Source organism: Andrena cerasifolii, chromosome 4, assembly GCF_050908995.1.
Source record: "Andrena cerasifolii isolate SP2316 chromosome 4, iyAndCera1_principal, whole genome shotgun sequence".
In the NCBI taxonomy this organism is placed as follows: domain Eukaryota; kingdom Metazoa; phylum Arthropoda; class Insecta; order Hymenoptera; family Andrenidae; genus Andrena; species Andrena cerasifolii.
The window spans coordinates 20,637,811-20,654,404 of record NC_135121.1 but is presented as its reverse complement, the minus strand read 5'-3'; the positions used below and the strand labels follow the sequence as shown (position 1 = coordinate 20,654,404).

The window sequence follows — 16,594 nt, the reverse complement described above, 5'->3', positions numbered from 1 at the left end:
ACGCGGGGGGGTACCGCCGCCTATCGATTCAAAGCGATCATTCCTGTTGGCCGATAGCGGCAACGTAATGACCGTGGTATGCCAGCCTGCTCGAGGACTCGCCGCGACTCGCAAGGTCCCGACCTTGCACGAACAAGACAACCTCGTGGCGCGGGGCTACCACCTCGGGGTATATACACCTCGAGGAGGAATCGATCGTCCGTGAAAAGGATCCCCCTTCGGGGGTCGCGCCGCAAACGAACCAACAAACGAGTTTCCCATGGCAGTCACGACTGCCTTCGAAGATGGCGCTGGGTCTTTTATGAAAAATAAATTATCAAGAGGATCGTCTCGAGGTGGATGAGGACGAGGGGGGGAGGGCTCGGGCGATCTTGGTGCGTGCACGGGTGAATTCGACGTCGAAGCAGAGGAGGTGGCGGGCGAGGAGCTAAAGAAGAGAAAAAGGAGGATAATCGAGAAGGAGGTACGGATGAACGGAGCAGGAGAACGGGGCAGAGTACACGGCAGCACGAAGGACGAAAGGGTAGGAGCATCCTTTGGAACCGGTCCTTCTCCTCAACGCGCGCTCGCTGGTCTCTGCCACCAGCGTCCGCAGGAAACCAGAACGGGACTGGTCACGAGGGTTTCGATTTCGTCGCCGGGACATTCCATGCGAACTCGGACAGATTTCGGAGTAAGTATTCGTAGATTGCTGAAATTTGAACACGATGTAGTCTTTAGTGATATTTCAACGTACCTCAAAGGATTTTTCGAAATATTGAAAAATGTTGATTTTACAGCTGTTTGAAGTGCTAACTTTTTTTTAAATACATTATAGCTATGGAAGTAATAAACGGATGGAGATGAGCTTTACGGTGCTTATAGAGAAGACATTGAAGTTTTAAGAAAATGTTAAAAACCTGCATTTGTTTAAAATAATTGCACAAAAATGGATAAATTTTTTTTTTAAACTGAAATAATTTTTTCTTAAAACTTCAATGTCTTCTCTATAAGCACCGTAAAGCTCATCTCCATCCGTTTACAACTTCCATAGCTATAATGTATTGTAAAAAAAGTTAGCACTTAACTTCAAACAGCTTTAAAATCGAGATTTTTCAAAATTTCGAAAAATCCTTTGAGGTACGTTTAAATATCGCTAAAGACTACAACATATTCAATTTTCAACAATCTACGAAAACTTACTCCGAAATCTGTCCGAGTTTGCACGGAATGTCCCCGCCGGGGCTTGAGAAATTTCGAGGCTCCGCGATGAAGCATGTTTTAGGATCGATATAAATTTCCGTCTGGGGTCCGTGACGTCGAGTTGGAGGGGATAGTTGGGTTGGAAACGGTTCCTCTGCAGGAAAATGGAGATCTAGTCGGTGTCTGCGTGGTCCTTTTCAGAACCCCGAAATGAACTGACATTTTCAATTAAAGGAAATGATGTAAAGATTATCTTTTGCAGTCTGAGTTCCTAGTTTCTAAAATTATGCCCGGTACCTACTAGTGATGAAGCAGAGATTCCTTTATACTCGTTATCCCTTACATTTCCAAATATCCATTCATTCCTAACGCGGATGAAAATCATCCCGTCCATTCCTCAAGCAACTCGCAACTCCACAGCAGTGCTCGGCGTGTCTCGAGTCATACGAATAACTTTCGCAGCTTTAGAAGCTACTCGATCGAATAAACAAAACTACTTTCCCCCGACCCCGGCGACACCTACGTTCACTGACAAACCCCGTCGCGTCGCTATATTCTGCAAATGAGTTTGCTTATCGAACGAAACCCCCGTGTGTTTCCATTCCGAGCGCTACTCGAGCAACGCCCACTTCTCTAAAACAGAGAGAACAAAAACAAAAAGAACCAAAGAGAAAAACAGCCGATCGGTCCTTTTAACGTCTCCTCGGGACTTAACGATCCCAGCTACGCCCAGCGCGAGCATTCGAGCGATACCTTTCCGCGCGTACCGTAAAACAGCGACGATAATACGACGCGAGGTGCGCGACGCCGTTTCGAAACGGTCAAGGCACTATTTCCAGCGGTCATACTCGGCCCGGTATCGGGCCAGTGAATTTCAGAATCTTCCCAGTATGCGGCGTTACGGTCGTCCTTCGCGCGAGGAACAGCTTTCGCGCGTTTTGCACCGTGTTGCGCCGCAGAAACGCGGCTCCGCCGCCTCTCCCGATGGCCTTTTTCCCGTCTTTGTCATGCAAACGCTTCGTGCGACCCGACAGAGAAGCGCCGCGCGCAGAGCACGGCGCGGACGAGGACGGCCGGAGTCGAGGGAGAAGCAGCCAAGCAAGCAAGCCAGCCAGGCCAGAGGAGTCTTTGGGTTCTTTTGCTTCTTCCCGCCAGTTGCCGAGCTCTCCCTCTTTCACCTTCCCCTCCGTCCCTTTTTCTCTACCCAGTCCCCGTCTCGCCTCTTTTCATATCCATACCAGCCGTCCTCCTCCGTCCCCAAGCGTCTCGCTGCTGGCAGCTTCGTCCTCAGCGTGCTTCGACTCCGTGTCCCTCCGCGCGTTTCTCACGTCTCGCTCGCTCCCACGGAACGCGGTGGAGCCGAGAGCGTGCACACGGTTGGGAGGGTTTCTTTCTCATGGCCCGATGCCAGGCGTCGGCCGTCCTCGTCGCACCAACCCATCCGATGACCTCCCAACCTTGTCTCGTTATAGAGTCCCTGCTGTCTCTCCTCTCCCAACCAAGCGGCGACTTTTTCCTCCCCCGCCGTCATCGTCTTCCCCTTCTGGCCCAGCGTAGTTCCAGCGACGATGATTGCGCGCGTTCCCCTCCCAGCGCGTCCTTTTTTCCCTTCCTCCTTTTCTTTTCTCGCGTCTTCCCCTCTCCACGCGGCGATCGCGCGTCCTAGCTTTTCTTTCTCTTCTCTTTCGCGTGTATATACCTCCGCCTCCCCTCCGCCAGCCCTGCGGGCCCCCTCCTCTAAGTACGAGAGCTGTTTCTCGGCGTTCTCCTTCTTGCTCCGCCGGGTTACGACGCCGGTGTTTTTAAAGTGGCTAACTGTAAACTTCGCTGCGCGGCGCGCGTGCACACGCGGCCGCCAGGCCTGAGCATCACGTAGCCGTTTATACTTATGTCTTTGCCCCTGACCATTGCACCGGCGACCTTAACGAGCACAGAGCGCGAGAGGGAGGTAATGGAGGGGTCAACCTCTGTTGTCGCGACGAGCTACGCGGTCCATTGCGGAATTTCACGCGGAAGACGCTAGCTTCTCGAACGCCACTTGTCGCGCGGCCCGCTACGAAGGATTTCAGTCTTTTTCGCTCGACGTTGAGGCTCATAGGGAAGCATCCCCGGAGACGGGTAATCGAAGCAGGAAAACGACGCGGTGCTATTGGTTCGTTACATTTCATTATGTTCAAACCCAGAAGATAAGTATCCATCGACGAAGCGGAAATGCGATGGGAGGTTCACCCTATCGTCAACAGACTTGTATGGGGGAGAGTCGTGCAGTACCGACCAGCTTACAGTACCTACCAAAGCTAGTTCTCGCTTCTTAGACCAGATATTAACACTTTATTTGTATTAACAAATGAAAATCAGAATTCTCTACAACCTATTTCGGGGTTATATTGTTTACTGCATTGCTCTCGATGTTCTGAGGCATTAAAAGTTATTTTTTAAAGCTAAATTCTTATTATTAAATTTCACAAAAATAATTTCCCTCCTTTAATTAAGTTCCATCTATACTACAAACGCGTTTTTGAATTTCTGATTTTTATCGACTCTACCTCGAGATGTAAGAAAAAAACTTAGAGCGGTCGGTACTGGACGACTCTTCGTTATAATTATGAAAACGCCAGTCCAACCGCGGGAGGAAAACGTGAAGAAAAGAGGAGGGACCTCGTGGAATCGCGCAACAGACTGACACCCAGACGTGTCACAAAAGCGCTTCGAAACGGAGAAAAAAATCCACGGGGTGGGGGGACGGTTAAACGGCGATGGAAGGGGGGACAAAAGAAACAGAGGAGGAAACGTTCTTAGTAATGTTCTTTCGTTCAGGATGTAAGCTCGCACATGGCCCGAGGGTGCACGAAAAACTTTCCTCCCTCCTCGTCCCTCTGCAGCAAAGCTCCTCGGATGCTCCTCGTCAGGCGCGTGGCATCCTCGCTTCGTCTCACTCGGGCGACTCGTAAATTCCGCTCCGTTTCAATGGGCCTGTCCTTCGACGTCCTCTCCTCTCTTCAATCCTCCTCGCTTCTTTCTCCGCCCCCCACCGCCGCGAGCAAACGTTCCGTCGTCCCTCTCGCTCGTCCCGAGCTTGTTTCTGGCTGTTGCCGGCGACTCGCGCAAGCACGGCGGCTGATGCTTCGAGTCGTCCATCACGTTCGCCTTTTTACTTTTATCCAGAAAACGTGGCGCGTGAACGGCACACCTTTGCCGTCGATATACGAACAATTTCGCCTATGTTCTTAAGCCCTCGAATATTAAAGGCATTGTTGTGATATTGGCACATAGGTGGCGCCCCGTTAAGTTTCGGTTAGGTAGAGTGCGGAAGAGAGTCGGCTTTCGTGGGTTCCAGCCCCATCGCCCTCGGATCTCTTTTTCCGCCTACGAGAGAGTACGAAACATCAACGAAGGGACTGACGAACGGATCGCGTTAGAGTTGGTAAAAGAATTGCAGAGGAAATCCTACGAAATCCTAACGGGTATAATTCGATCTGCAATTAAGTTCAGGTTTCCAAGCGAAGCTCCTAAGTCCCCACATATATATAATAAGCCTGTGCTTTCGTCGTTACCGCATCAAATTTCAAGCAGCCACGTTCCGCGCCGCGACACTAAGCGCAGAGATTCTTTCCCACATTGATCGCAAACGTGTTTTACTCACGCACACCGCGCCCTGCCAAGTACAACACGCGCTAGCAGGAATGACGGACGATTTTCAGCGCTGGCGGCTGTACACGACGTGCATTCACGCAGGCATGCACGCAGCCTCGTGCGAGCCATTCGAGCGGGAAAACACGGGGATTTGAAAACAGCGGCGCGACCTCGTCCGCGGGGACGTTGCCGGAGACATTATCCATTGTCGGAGATCCCTCCGACGTACCGGGGCCGCGGTTCGCAACGTTTCTTCCCTTTATCGAGGAATTCACTCATTACCGACGAACTCCCGACCAAGCTGCCATTAAACGTTTAGTCAAGGGTTCTCCTTTCTTTCTCCACCCTCCGATCGAACCCGCTAATCGGTTCGTTAATCATGGGATATCGATCCGCCGGGGGTGGTGGCCGCTGAAAAGAAAGGAGCGGGCGACGCGCGGTGAGAAAACGCGACGGGCCGGGAGTGGAATCGCGATGCAACCGGAAACGGTTATACCGCGCCCTCCCATTTGCGCTCCTAAATTTAATAACTTAATGCCATTGCATCCTGTTATAATTCACATGGTTAGGTCGCGTATTACAGCGTGCGCAGGCCGTCCAAACTTTTCACACGAACCCGCCATCGCCAGCGTGGACCATTTTCTTTTCGACGGCGAAATTATACGACCGCGTGGCATAGGAGAGTTTCTATGATCCCGGGATTATGACTGACGTCAAAGCGTCGTTTGTGCACGAAATCTTAATTGAAAATGGATCTCATATCCCGCGGGAGACGCGCACGAAAATCACTCTACTGGGGCCGGCTCTCTTATCCGGAATTTATACGCTTCCCTCTGAGCGCTGCACGCCGCGCGAGTTATAAACTTCGCGCTGCATTCTCGGAGTAATTTATTCGGGGCACCGTTTCACGCGCCCTTTTCGTTTTGGTTTCCGAGACGGTGCGGCATAGAATCTTTTCTCAAGGAATTTAATTAGTTATGTTTGTAGAAGTATCACTATCATCATTTCCATAGGCACGATGATTTGAGGCAATCAGAGCAAAAACGGACTAACTCACATTTTTTGCGAAATTCAGTTAGTAGCAATAATGTATTCCAATAGGCTGCGCTAATCATATAAACTAGGAAAAATTAATTTCTGTTCAATGAAGGTGTAAAAGAAATGAACACTCGATTAGTTCCTATTACACGTGTAAAATGATGAGAAAATCTTGCGAAGTGCTTAACTAACAAGGGAAGATCCCGAACCCGGAAATTCAAAGAATCCTGAAACTTTGTGAATATGTAGGGAATTTCCTCCTCGTTACAACGCCATTTTTATTTGCTGCCCAAATTCACTCTAAGGGGGTGTAATTGACTCCTGAAAATCCAGTTATTTTCCGATTTTCTGTTACAACTCAAAAATTGTAAAATAATTTGTTTACCGAATGATAAATCTAATTGAAAGAAGTAACTTTTGTCTTGAAACTTTTCTTCTATCTCTTACATTTCGCGAGTTATAACACAAAATCGGAAAGAAGCCGAATTTTCGGGAGTTAATTTCACCCCCTTCGAGTGAATTTGGGCAGCAAACAAAAATTGCGTTGTAATCAGGAGGAAATCCCCTACATATTCACAGTTTCAGAATTTTTATGAATTTTCGGCTTCGGGATCTTCCCTTGTAAGGCATTTTTATACTACTGATCCTAATACAAGATCTGATATACACCATCTATTACAACGAATATTTACCATAAGATACCAAAATGTCTGTCGATAATCAAGAATAGGCCTGCTACCAATAAGACTACCCGCGAGACCCAGCGTTAAAGGGGGTGAAAAGAAGTCGTTTCACCGAACAGAGTAAACGCGATCATCCCGACCTAAGACAATCGAGCGTTTCACGCGTTACAGGCGGACACAGGCGAGCCAAGTGTCTCCCTCCTCGTGCGCGTTCCCTCCAGTCGACGTGAAAATTCTAACGGGCCGATAGGACTAAAAGTTTCGCGTAACGGCACGACGCGGAACAGTAAAACCGTAGACGAGAGTGCCCGGCCTCTTCTCGGCAGCGCGGCGCCAAACAGATAAATTTACCCTCCCCGTTTCCGCGCTCCTCCTACCCTTCGCCCAGAACCGCCGCCTCCTCGCACCTTACCCCTCCATTTTTCTAGCCAAGATCTATTCGTTTTGTTCTCTCTTTCGCGACGAGAATTCTATCCCCGGTCTCTGTCCCCCCGACGGTGTCTCTCCTCTTCATCCTCTTCGCGGCTTCGGTCGCGCGACCGCTTCGCCATTCTCTCCTTCCACCACGGACCGTGTCCTCGTCGTGCATTAGCCGAGGAAATATCTCTCAACTCTCCTTTCACATACCACCGTCGGCAGCCGAAGGTTTCCGCCGCGCGCGTTCGTACTCTTTGTGGGGCCGTCGTCGAGGCTCTCGTCGCGGCGGGAAAAGCGCGACCGCGCTGCTCTTTTGAACGTTCGAGTGGTCTCGAGCGCGGAATTGGTCCGTCCTACCCGCGAAATTCGAAGCCGGGGACGGGGAGGGACGAGGACGCGCTCCTTGGGGTGTCCGTTTCGACCCTAATTCTTCAACTGTACGAGGTTTTTATGGTACCTACGTGGAAATATTTATTGCCTCTCGCATCTCAAAGCCACGCCCTATCTTCATAATAATTCCATGATTGATAAAGTTGTTGGTATCCAACTTATTTCAAGGAAAAGTATATAGAATTGAATGCACGCAAAATATTCGAGCAATAAATATCTCCAGTTCTGTGTTACCACGTTTGCTTCTTGAAACAGATAAGGGTTTTAAATCAGACTTGGGCATTAACTAGATAAAAAATTATCTAAATAACGGATCAAATAAAAGTTGCTTTAACTTTAGATTATTTGACGAATAAATTAAAAATTTTCATTCGACAATAATATTTATAACTTTTATTCGTAATTAAAAATTTGTATTTCAATTGAATTTTTGCTCAACTCTGAAGCAGAGTATAATGCGCAGTCAAACAATGAAGGTATCCATTCAAGGATTAAGGCGGGTCCACGCGTGAGAAAGAGTATGGAACATGGATCGAGCAGAAATGAATGCGAATTATCAGAAATGAATAGGAGTAAGTGCGAACGGGCAACTAGACAATGTCGAATTTTCATTCTATGGTAGTGCAAATGAAGTCGACCTTATCTAAGCTTTCGGTATCACATCATCTGTAGCAGTATCCCGATCACTTTTAATATGTATCTTTCCTCGCTATACGCACACGAGCATACAGAAATGTGCGTGACTCTTTGTTCGCTAAAAGATTACTTAAGCTTAATACTGCGATTATGTCAGCCATTGTATAATAATTGGTAAAGGATTTAAAGTAATTAAAATAAAACCTAAAATATCTTTAATTGTGAAATAGGTATAAGCGAAAGGGAATTTTATATTTATTTCTATTTGAACATGGAGGATTAGGAATAAAACCTAAAATATCTTTAATTTTGAAATATAAGTGAAAATGAATTTTATATTTATTTCCATTCGTACATTGAGAATTAGGAATAAAATCTAAAATGAAAAGGAATTTCATATTTATCTCTATTTGTACCTACCTAGGGGATTATTTCATCCTTTTAAATGTAAAAAGGATACCTAATTTTTGCAATCCCCAGAAATGACTCATTTTCTCTACAAAATTCCATTTACTACACGAAATAGGAAAACTCTGCTGCTCGAAGCAACTCGGTGCACGATGGTTTCAGGAAGATAGCATTGTTGCTATGCGAACAGTTTTCATAGCTAACTGTAACTTCCCATTCGCTACAGCAACACAGCACTCAGGCTCGCGCAAAACCATATCGCGTACACAATTATATACAGCGAGCTAGCAGTGGCTACTTCGAAGAATTATGCTGACAAACGCAACGCTCGGAAAATATCAGACATCGTTATCATTAAAATAAGAGGAATAGAGTGCGTTTCCAAAGTACTCAATGTTCTCGCACGATGTGCCAGCAGCACGTTCTTTTTTGTAATCTTCTTACAAGACTCGCTGTCAAGATTACCTGTCGAAAGAATTTATTGGCGAAACCGGGTGTACGCGATAAAAAACGACGAAAAAGACGCGAAACGAATATTTGCCGCGTAACGTGGAGCGGTTTGACGAAATCGCGAAAAATAAAATTCCCGCGATACACGCGGGGAAACGCCTGTGTTTTCTCGTTCCCATGGGCAAGGGAACCTATTATAGAACAGAAGACGAAAAGAAATCGAGCTGAACTGGACAGACTCCGCGGTAGACGATCTTTAATCGCGCGGGACAATGTATCGTGTTCCTTGCGATACAGTTCGTTATCAGATCAGATGTTCCCATCGAGCATTTAAATAATCGCGTTGCGTGGCTCCCTGCGCGCAGACGCATCTTACGCAACTCAACCTCTCGATCGTAACGTTCTGTGTATGTACTCGCAACATATTACGCGCCTTTGGTCTCTCATACTCGTAGAACCTCCAGCCACGATCCTCGAGATAGTTGCATCAGGATTGATATTAATACTTTTCACTCGCCGCACGCGGTTTCTTTTCGCGTTACGCGGTAGGCACCAAATGGTCGTGATTTCGCGATGGATGAGAATTTTGAAAACGCGACAGAAGGAATCGACAGGAGAAATGGAGACTCTAGATTCTCCGTTGACAAAGAAAAGTTTAGCTACAACGTAAGTACGATAGTCGACAAGAATTTCTACAATACCTCATATTGGAGAAATAAAGAATATTTCCTGCACTAATGGCAAGTAACGCGTGTAATTGGACGCGGTGGATGGGTCAGAATGAACCCCGTGCCCGCCAGACAATGGGGCAGTAGAGGTGAACGCAAGAAGCTTCTAACCAGGAGCTACCCGCGATTCGATGCATTGTTTCCCGCCAACCACCGCCGATGAAATCAGAATTATTTTTGTACCGCCTGAAAGCAGGCAAAGGGGGCAGAAAAACGAATCCGAAACTGACTCTCCAGGAAGGCGTGTAGCGGCAACAGAATTTCTGCTGCGTGGGCGCCGTGTCTGCGTCACTAGGCTCGAATCAGCGTCGCAGCGCTACCTCGTTACTCCGGACGAGCGGATAAACGGGATCGTTACGTCCATCCTATCAGGATATCACGACGAGCCCCACGAGAAGCGAGTAAAACGACCGCCGAAAAGGAAGTTTCTCAGGCCGCGTTAACAAGTTATCCGCCGTTGTCACTTACCTATACACTTTGTACGCGACTCCACGATTTCGATCTATCGTCACGTGCGAGAACTCCGAGTCCTAAGAAATCCATCTTAATTCAGGTTTAATCGTTCGATTAAACTCCACCATTAAAATATCTCTATTTATTTGTGGAATTTCATGGAGATGGGCAACCAGTGCGATTGTCCGCGAAAATGTGAGGGGTACGGTGTGAAATGAAAGAGGTGGGAAAGCCTGGCAGATCCCAGGATCGTGGAGGAAAGTTACGCAGCGATATTAAAATATAATGGGCTGATGAATACTGGAAATGTGAAAACTTCGGAATCGAAAGGCTCGAGGAAAGTAGTCTACGCTGCGAATCGGTTTCTCTGCTCGCGAGACGCTTTCGTGCTGGCTGAGAAACGCTACTTCTCCCGATAAATAGCTCTGGTAGTCACTAGGAATTAGTGGTATAGTGGAATTGCTTAACTACTTAGCCAACATTTTCGCCGCGGATTGGAGTGAGTTCAGTCAACGAAATGAAAATGCCGAGGGAATATTATGAAAGACTGTTATCTGAATATGTTAATGTTCTTCTAACGATACTAATTTAGTGTAAATCAAAATTTACGTAGTACGCTGAATTTTCATAGGAATACGATTGATGAAATGATTGATCCAACTTCTTTTGGCCATGGTAGTGAGCTATACCTTTTTGCAATGAATAAGAGAGGTATAAGCGATAACATGTTTACTCGAGTAATGCAATAAATATTTCCAGCGCGGTACTTGAAGCTTTAAGTCGTATGTTGAATATACTTTGTATTCCCTCCTGATTCGTTTTTCAGGATCACAGATCCCAGTAACGAAGACTAAAGATAAAGAGGAGGAAAGTCTGTCAAGTGGCCAATGAGGAATCACAGGAGCTTAAGTTATGTGTCTCTATCGGTTTCGACGTCAAATTTCTATCGAAATAACCAACCATCGCGAATATTCAGCAGAGATCAGTTTCAGAACTCGTAGAGCAGAACAACACCGGAAATCGATTTAAAAAAAGAGGGAAATAATAGACTGAAGTACACACAGCGTACTGTGCAATGTTTCACGTAGCTGCAAGTTTCGAGGAGCAAATACGAAAAAAGCCGAACGGTTCGTTAAATTTTTCGATACCATTCCCCGTTCCACGCGGTACATTTTATTTATTTCCCCCTTTACTTCGCAATTAGACTAATCTAATTGGAATTCAAAACCACGTCCATCCTTGGACCGAACGAAAGTTACTTTCCTCGCGAATCAAACCGTTACTACGTCCCATACTATTCTAAAATATTTCACCTATACGTTATGATCACATATCGAACGGTACCTGTAAACAAATACTGATAAAAATCATTTCTACGATATTCCACCTTCTATTGAATATTATACACCATTCGAAGCACAGCACCGCGTATCCCAGCCGCTGTTAATTCTCCTATGTCCAATCAATATTTTTATAATTACTACAAAGTACGAAAGTAAATGATGCATTGCCTTCGGAGAGGCTGAATAAAAAGTATGATTCGCGAACATGAGAGTTCGTTTGGATAAATTATGTTTCATATAATTTTTGGGAGTGCAACCATCTTCTTTTGCAATTTTTACTTTAATATATCCAGTGTAATTAAGGACCTCGCAGCAGAGGGGTGCAGCTCCCGTTTTGACAGTTTTTGAGTTATAACGTGTAATACGTGTAAAAAAAGTCTACATCGTTTGGTGCAAGTCCTATAACAAATGAGCGATTTATTGCAAATAAATAAATATAGAAATATTAATATTATATGTTAATATTAAAATTAATATTACTTTAATATTTCTATTTTAATAATAATATTTTATTTCTATATTAATATTACAGAATATTCTTTCGCCAAAAATAGAAATAAAAACTTATCAACTCAATAGCTACTACTTATTGTTTTTCAATTAGTGTTCTCTCTCCAATGCGAAGTCAAAGCAATAATTCTGCACATATACAGACTGTGTTGCGCGACGCAAGTATCATTTTATAATACGAAATTACCATTTTTTTTTTTCAAAGATTCAAGTGTACACGTTAATATTCATCTCGTAGAGTAGCGTGCATCCTGTGCATCGAGTGCAGCGCGTGCTTGCACTGTCTACGGTGCCAGGTGAATGGCGGTGGTCGAGAAAGTAACTGGTGATTCTGGATCTTACGTAAGAAGTTTCATGGGCTGCAAACCCGTGCTGGCAGGCACGAGAGCTTTTTCAAAAAGCTTGCGTAACTCCGTGCCACCGAGTGCGTCTAATTGTAAGAAACCATTACCCAACGACCAACGATTGTCACGACATACGGAGCTAGGTATAATCTAGCGACTCGCCACTGCAAACGATTTCAAAGAAGCCGTTGAAGATCCGAAATGAATGGAATACAGTGAAGCTTCGATCGTTTCAACAACTAAAGAAGGTTAGTTTCAGCAATTTGGCGAAACCTACGCGGATTTCCACATAAATTATGAAAATTATTAAAAAGGGGCTCGAAATTGAAGCCGTTTTTATAATTTTATTGTTATTTGTTCATTGCAACATTGTTACCCACTAATTGATAGAATTATATAGAAACCTTTGCCTGAATTTCTGTGCTACAGCATGTTCAAAATTATTAACACTCCCCTGTTTTTGGTGACCCATAAAATTCACAAGAAACGAATATCTTTCTAAAAGAATAATTACATTCTACCCCTTACCATTAAAATAAAACGGAAAGGACGTAAAAAATAGAGACACCTACATGAAAATTACAAGGAACAGTTTGAATAATCATATTTTGTATCTCTGCATAACGAACTTAACAGTAGACGTTAAATTTTAATTTTATTGGTTCATTAGTTCTATTATTTTCTTATCTTATTGTAAATTTATTTTTGCACTGACTTTTCTCTTCTTTCACACTGTTTCTTTGTTAACTTTATTAATTGTATATTGTAAAGTGTCTGCCCGTGGAATAAATAATAATAATAATAATAATGGGACACAAATTTTAACATATAATTCCTTCTAACGAAACAATTTTATTTTAATCTTTTTTTACCCGCACCTCCGTTCTTTTCAAGAATAAAAATTTCCCACGATTCGGAGCATCTGACTTGGAATTACCCCCCGGCTTCGATCGCCCACGTGTAAGTCCCCCCCCCCCCCCCCCACGAAAAACAGCCACAATAGCAAAATGAGTCGACGCGAGTCTATCCTGATAAAGGTATCGGGGCAGATGTAAAGCGTGGCTCGTTCGATTCAGCCAGCGAGGCGTATTGTCGCCGCGTTTCGCTTTCTCGCCAGGAATCCGACGATCTTGTCGCGCCGCGAGGATACACGTGTCCTGTGCACCTGTATCAAGGCGCTGGTCTATCGACTACCTATTTCACCAGCCCCGGTTTCCCGTGTAACGCGATAGCAGGTCGTCGAGATCCTGCAGCCACGGGAACGAGCCATCGAGCCACGCGTTAAGCCGCGCACCCACGTGTGCGAGCGCGTGAGGCAGAATTGAAAGTCAAGATGTTTGAGAACGTTAAGTTTTCAAGGGCGACGTGGACGGGATAGGATAACAGACGACGCGAGTGTAACGATAAATAATTTTTATAATTCTAAAGGTTTTTCCTATTTGTTCTTAACTTAGCGTTGAAGGGTGGGTTTGAATGTGTTCAGGGAACGCATATTGCACACGTGGGAATGTGGTTTGAAGTTTAAAGGCAGATACAAGGAGACAGGAAAGGTACGATATCTATGGAGTTGAAGTTTATTTAGCTGGACTAGAAAGACTGCCAGTTAAAGAGAAAATGACATATGGGAACATTTGTTCCCCTCAATTTGAAACCTGAATAATTCTACTAAAGGATGGTCAATAGATCTAGAATGCGAGCGCTCGCGATGGTCCACCACTTCCACCAGGTAATTTGAAGATTCTGGGTGTAAGCTTTGATCTGTGAAAGATATGTATGGAGGCTGTGCGTGCTAATTGAACATCACATAGAACATCTACTTCTCACTGGTAAATTAGTCGTAATGAGAAATGCACACAGTGATCAGTACGTTCTAAACAGCCTAATAAAAGAAATCAGTGAATTCTAGAAGGACATACGCGCTTACAGCAAGGTGCTTCAAGCAACTCTTATCGCGAAAGATATAGGTAAGTCAATCAGCTTTTCTTAATGGGTCATCCCGGTTTTCACGCCGATAAATGAAGCGATTTTCGCGAATTTATTGCGAAGAAAAGAAATATAGCAACGGTAGAAAACTTTTTTCTATTCATTAAACTACATTTCTGCAGTAAGTAAAAAATATACAAGTAATAAAATTAATGTTTTCAAAATGCTTTTAAAAGCGATCTTGATGACATATTTGAAAAGTTATGCCTCGCTAGTGCGGGTGATTCCAGCTGTTAGACTAATCAGAAGCAAAAATCCAAACGGATTCTTGATCAGGATGACCGTTACTATCGCCCGAACTACAATTAATCATTTATCTTGAAAATTAACAAGATGGCGGAGCAAAGTATTGAAAACAAGAAAGCTGGAAAACATTTATTTTGCATTTTAATAAAGTTGTCGAATTTCTTTAAAATCAACTCCCAAGTTACCCCTTAACAGAAACGGAACTCTGAAATTCATGCGAAGTATGTAATATCTGAACATGCTATACCGGAAGTGGACGTTACTCCTGAGAGAACATCTTTGAATCCAGTGCTCGATGGAACCCCCATCCAAAGGTGCTGGAAGAACGTCTATCCACTCCGGAGACGCGGATCCACAGGCTGGCGTTGATCAAACAAAACGCACACGAACGCCACAAACACGTCACTTTTCATTAGGGTTGCCATAGATTCTACCTTTGATAGGGTACCTCTACAATCACTAGAGTGTAGCCTACTTTTACACAAGTGACTCTTAATACATCCATCCAACTAGAATGAATAGCGAACGGACTGAAGATAAAAGCAAATGTGAATATCGAGGCAGAGCTTCTAGTACTTACAGTATTGGAAGTATTTGTTGCATCACTCGAATGCTCAGCGAATATTTTCGAACGACTGTTGAGTAGGCAATACAGTCCGATGTCTTGGTTAAAATAAATTGTATACCAACTACTTTATCAATCATGGAATTATAAAGATCGTTTCATAGAGCGTGGACTTGTGGGTGATGCGATAAATATTTCCAGTACTGTAAATAAAAATTACCAAGGAAATTGTCTATTTCGTTCTAATAATATAAACACCGACGACACCCTGTTAAGGGGATTTAGAAATACTATGACCTCGGACGTTGAGAATTAACGTGCCGAACAGCCAAGCCAACAAGTGACCAAGACGCGCTAATGTGAATGTACAAATAAATCTACAGGGTGGTCCACCAGGCATCGAACTTACACGCGATTTTTTGAAGGTCAGCTGAGGGTCAACAAACTTAAATGGTTAACTTTGTTCTTTCATAAACAATAAGATTCTGGCAACAGAGACGCGCGAGCCTATTAAAAGAACATCGATGACCTTGATACATCTGATTAATGGCATCGAAAGGAAATGAATTTAGAATAATTTTAATGAAGTTGTTGATGGTTACTTTCGTAAGTTTGTATCGGAAAAGATATTTAGGTGTTCGGTTTCTGGTGGACTCTCTGGTGGATTCTGCATGCAGATGTACGAATATATTGTTTTGAGTAAAAGCGCAAAAGTAACGTGGCAACCCCTACTGGCTACACCTCCGTCACGGTCAGAGATGTCCGATCGCGTCGCGCTGGTTCGAACCGGACGTCCGGGGACACTATTTAACGGACCGCGCGGAAACGATGTTATCGAGGCCGAAAGTGAAGCGCGACTGATGCGTGTCCTAGACAGGCGGGACGTTTGCCTCAATTTCGCTCCCAAGAGACCGCGTTCGAGGACAACAAACAAATTCCTGGTACTGTTTGGATTGTATTTGGCCCGAGGCAGGCCAGGCAGTTTTTGTGTACATACCTCGTCGCGCCGAAACCCTCGGTGATCGGCACGCGAAATGTATGGCGGGAAATTCGCGACCCAAGCAGCTTGGAATTAATACCACCGTCTCTCGCGCCAAGAATGATTTATTTTAACACAGTTGTTGAAAAATTAAGTCATCGATATGTAAATTAGAGATTATGTTTACCTATTGTATCAGGACTAGCGTAAATAAAAATTGCCGATCTGTACATACCACCTTGTTACCCCATGTTCCATTATCGTTTTTAATAACAGTTTAATCGAGGGAAATAAATTCCGCTTATACAACGAAAAAAATAGCAATAAAGCCTTTAAGTATATAGCGTTGACATCGCAGATACCCAGCAACCAACCAGGGAACAATTGTTAACTAGGTTGATCCCCTTTACATAATTTTAGATTCAAATGTAAATGTTTTTAAAGCTTCGACGATGGAGCACAATCGCCTATGGCCGACGCCTTCAGTTGTCGCGGTCAAGGTGAAATAGCGAGGCTAACTGCGGTCCCGTCTTTTATCGGCGCCACAGGGTTGAAGGGGAAAAAAGGGTGCGAACAGCTAGTCGCGGAAACAAGGGGGACGAAATC

At 44.6% G+C, this 16,594-nt stretch overlaps 1 protein-coding gene across 5 annotated transcripts in view; it reads right to left on the bottom strand.

Moving 5' to 3' along the window:
- Tara (SERTA domain-containing protein 2 taranis) overlaps window positions 1-16,594 on the bottom strand; it is a 250,490-nt gene that overhangs the window by 142,054 nt on the left and 91,842 nt on the right. Inside the window, exons 1-2 of one of the 5 annotated variants that reach the window (XM_076811142.1) lie at window positions 15,742-15,860; window positions 14,692-14,953 (exon numbers count right to left, since the gene is read on the bottom strand). The exons of the other annotated variants lie outside the window; for them this stretch is intronic. The gene's annotated coding sequence lies outside the window, so the exon portion shown is untranslated. Of the gene's footprint in view, window positions 1-14,691; window positions 14,954-15,741; window positions 15,861-16,594 lie in introns of those variants that run through there. 5 annotated transcript variants of the gene reach the window in all.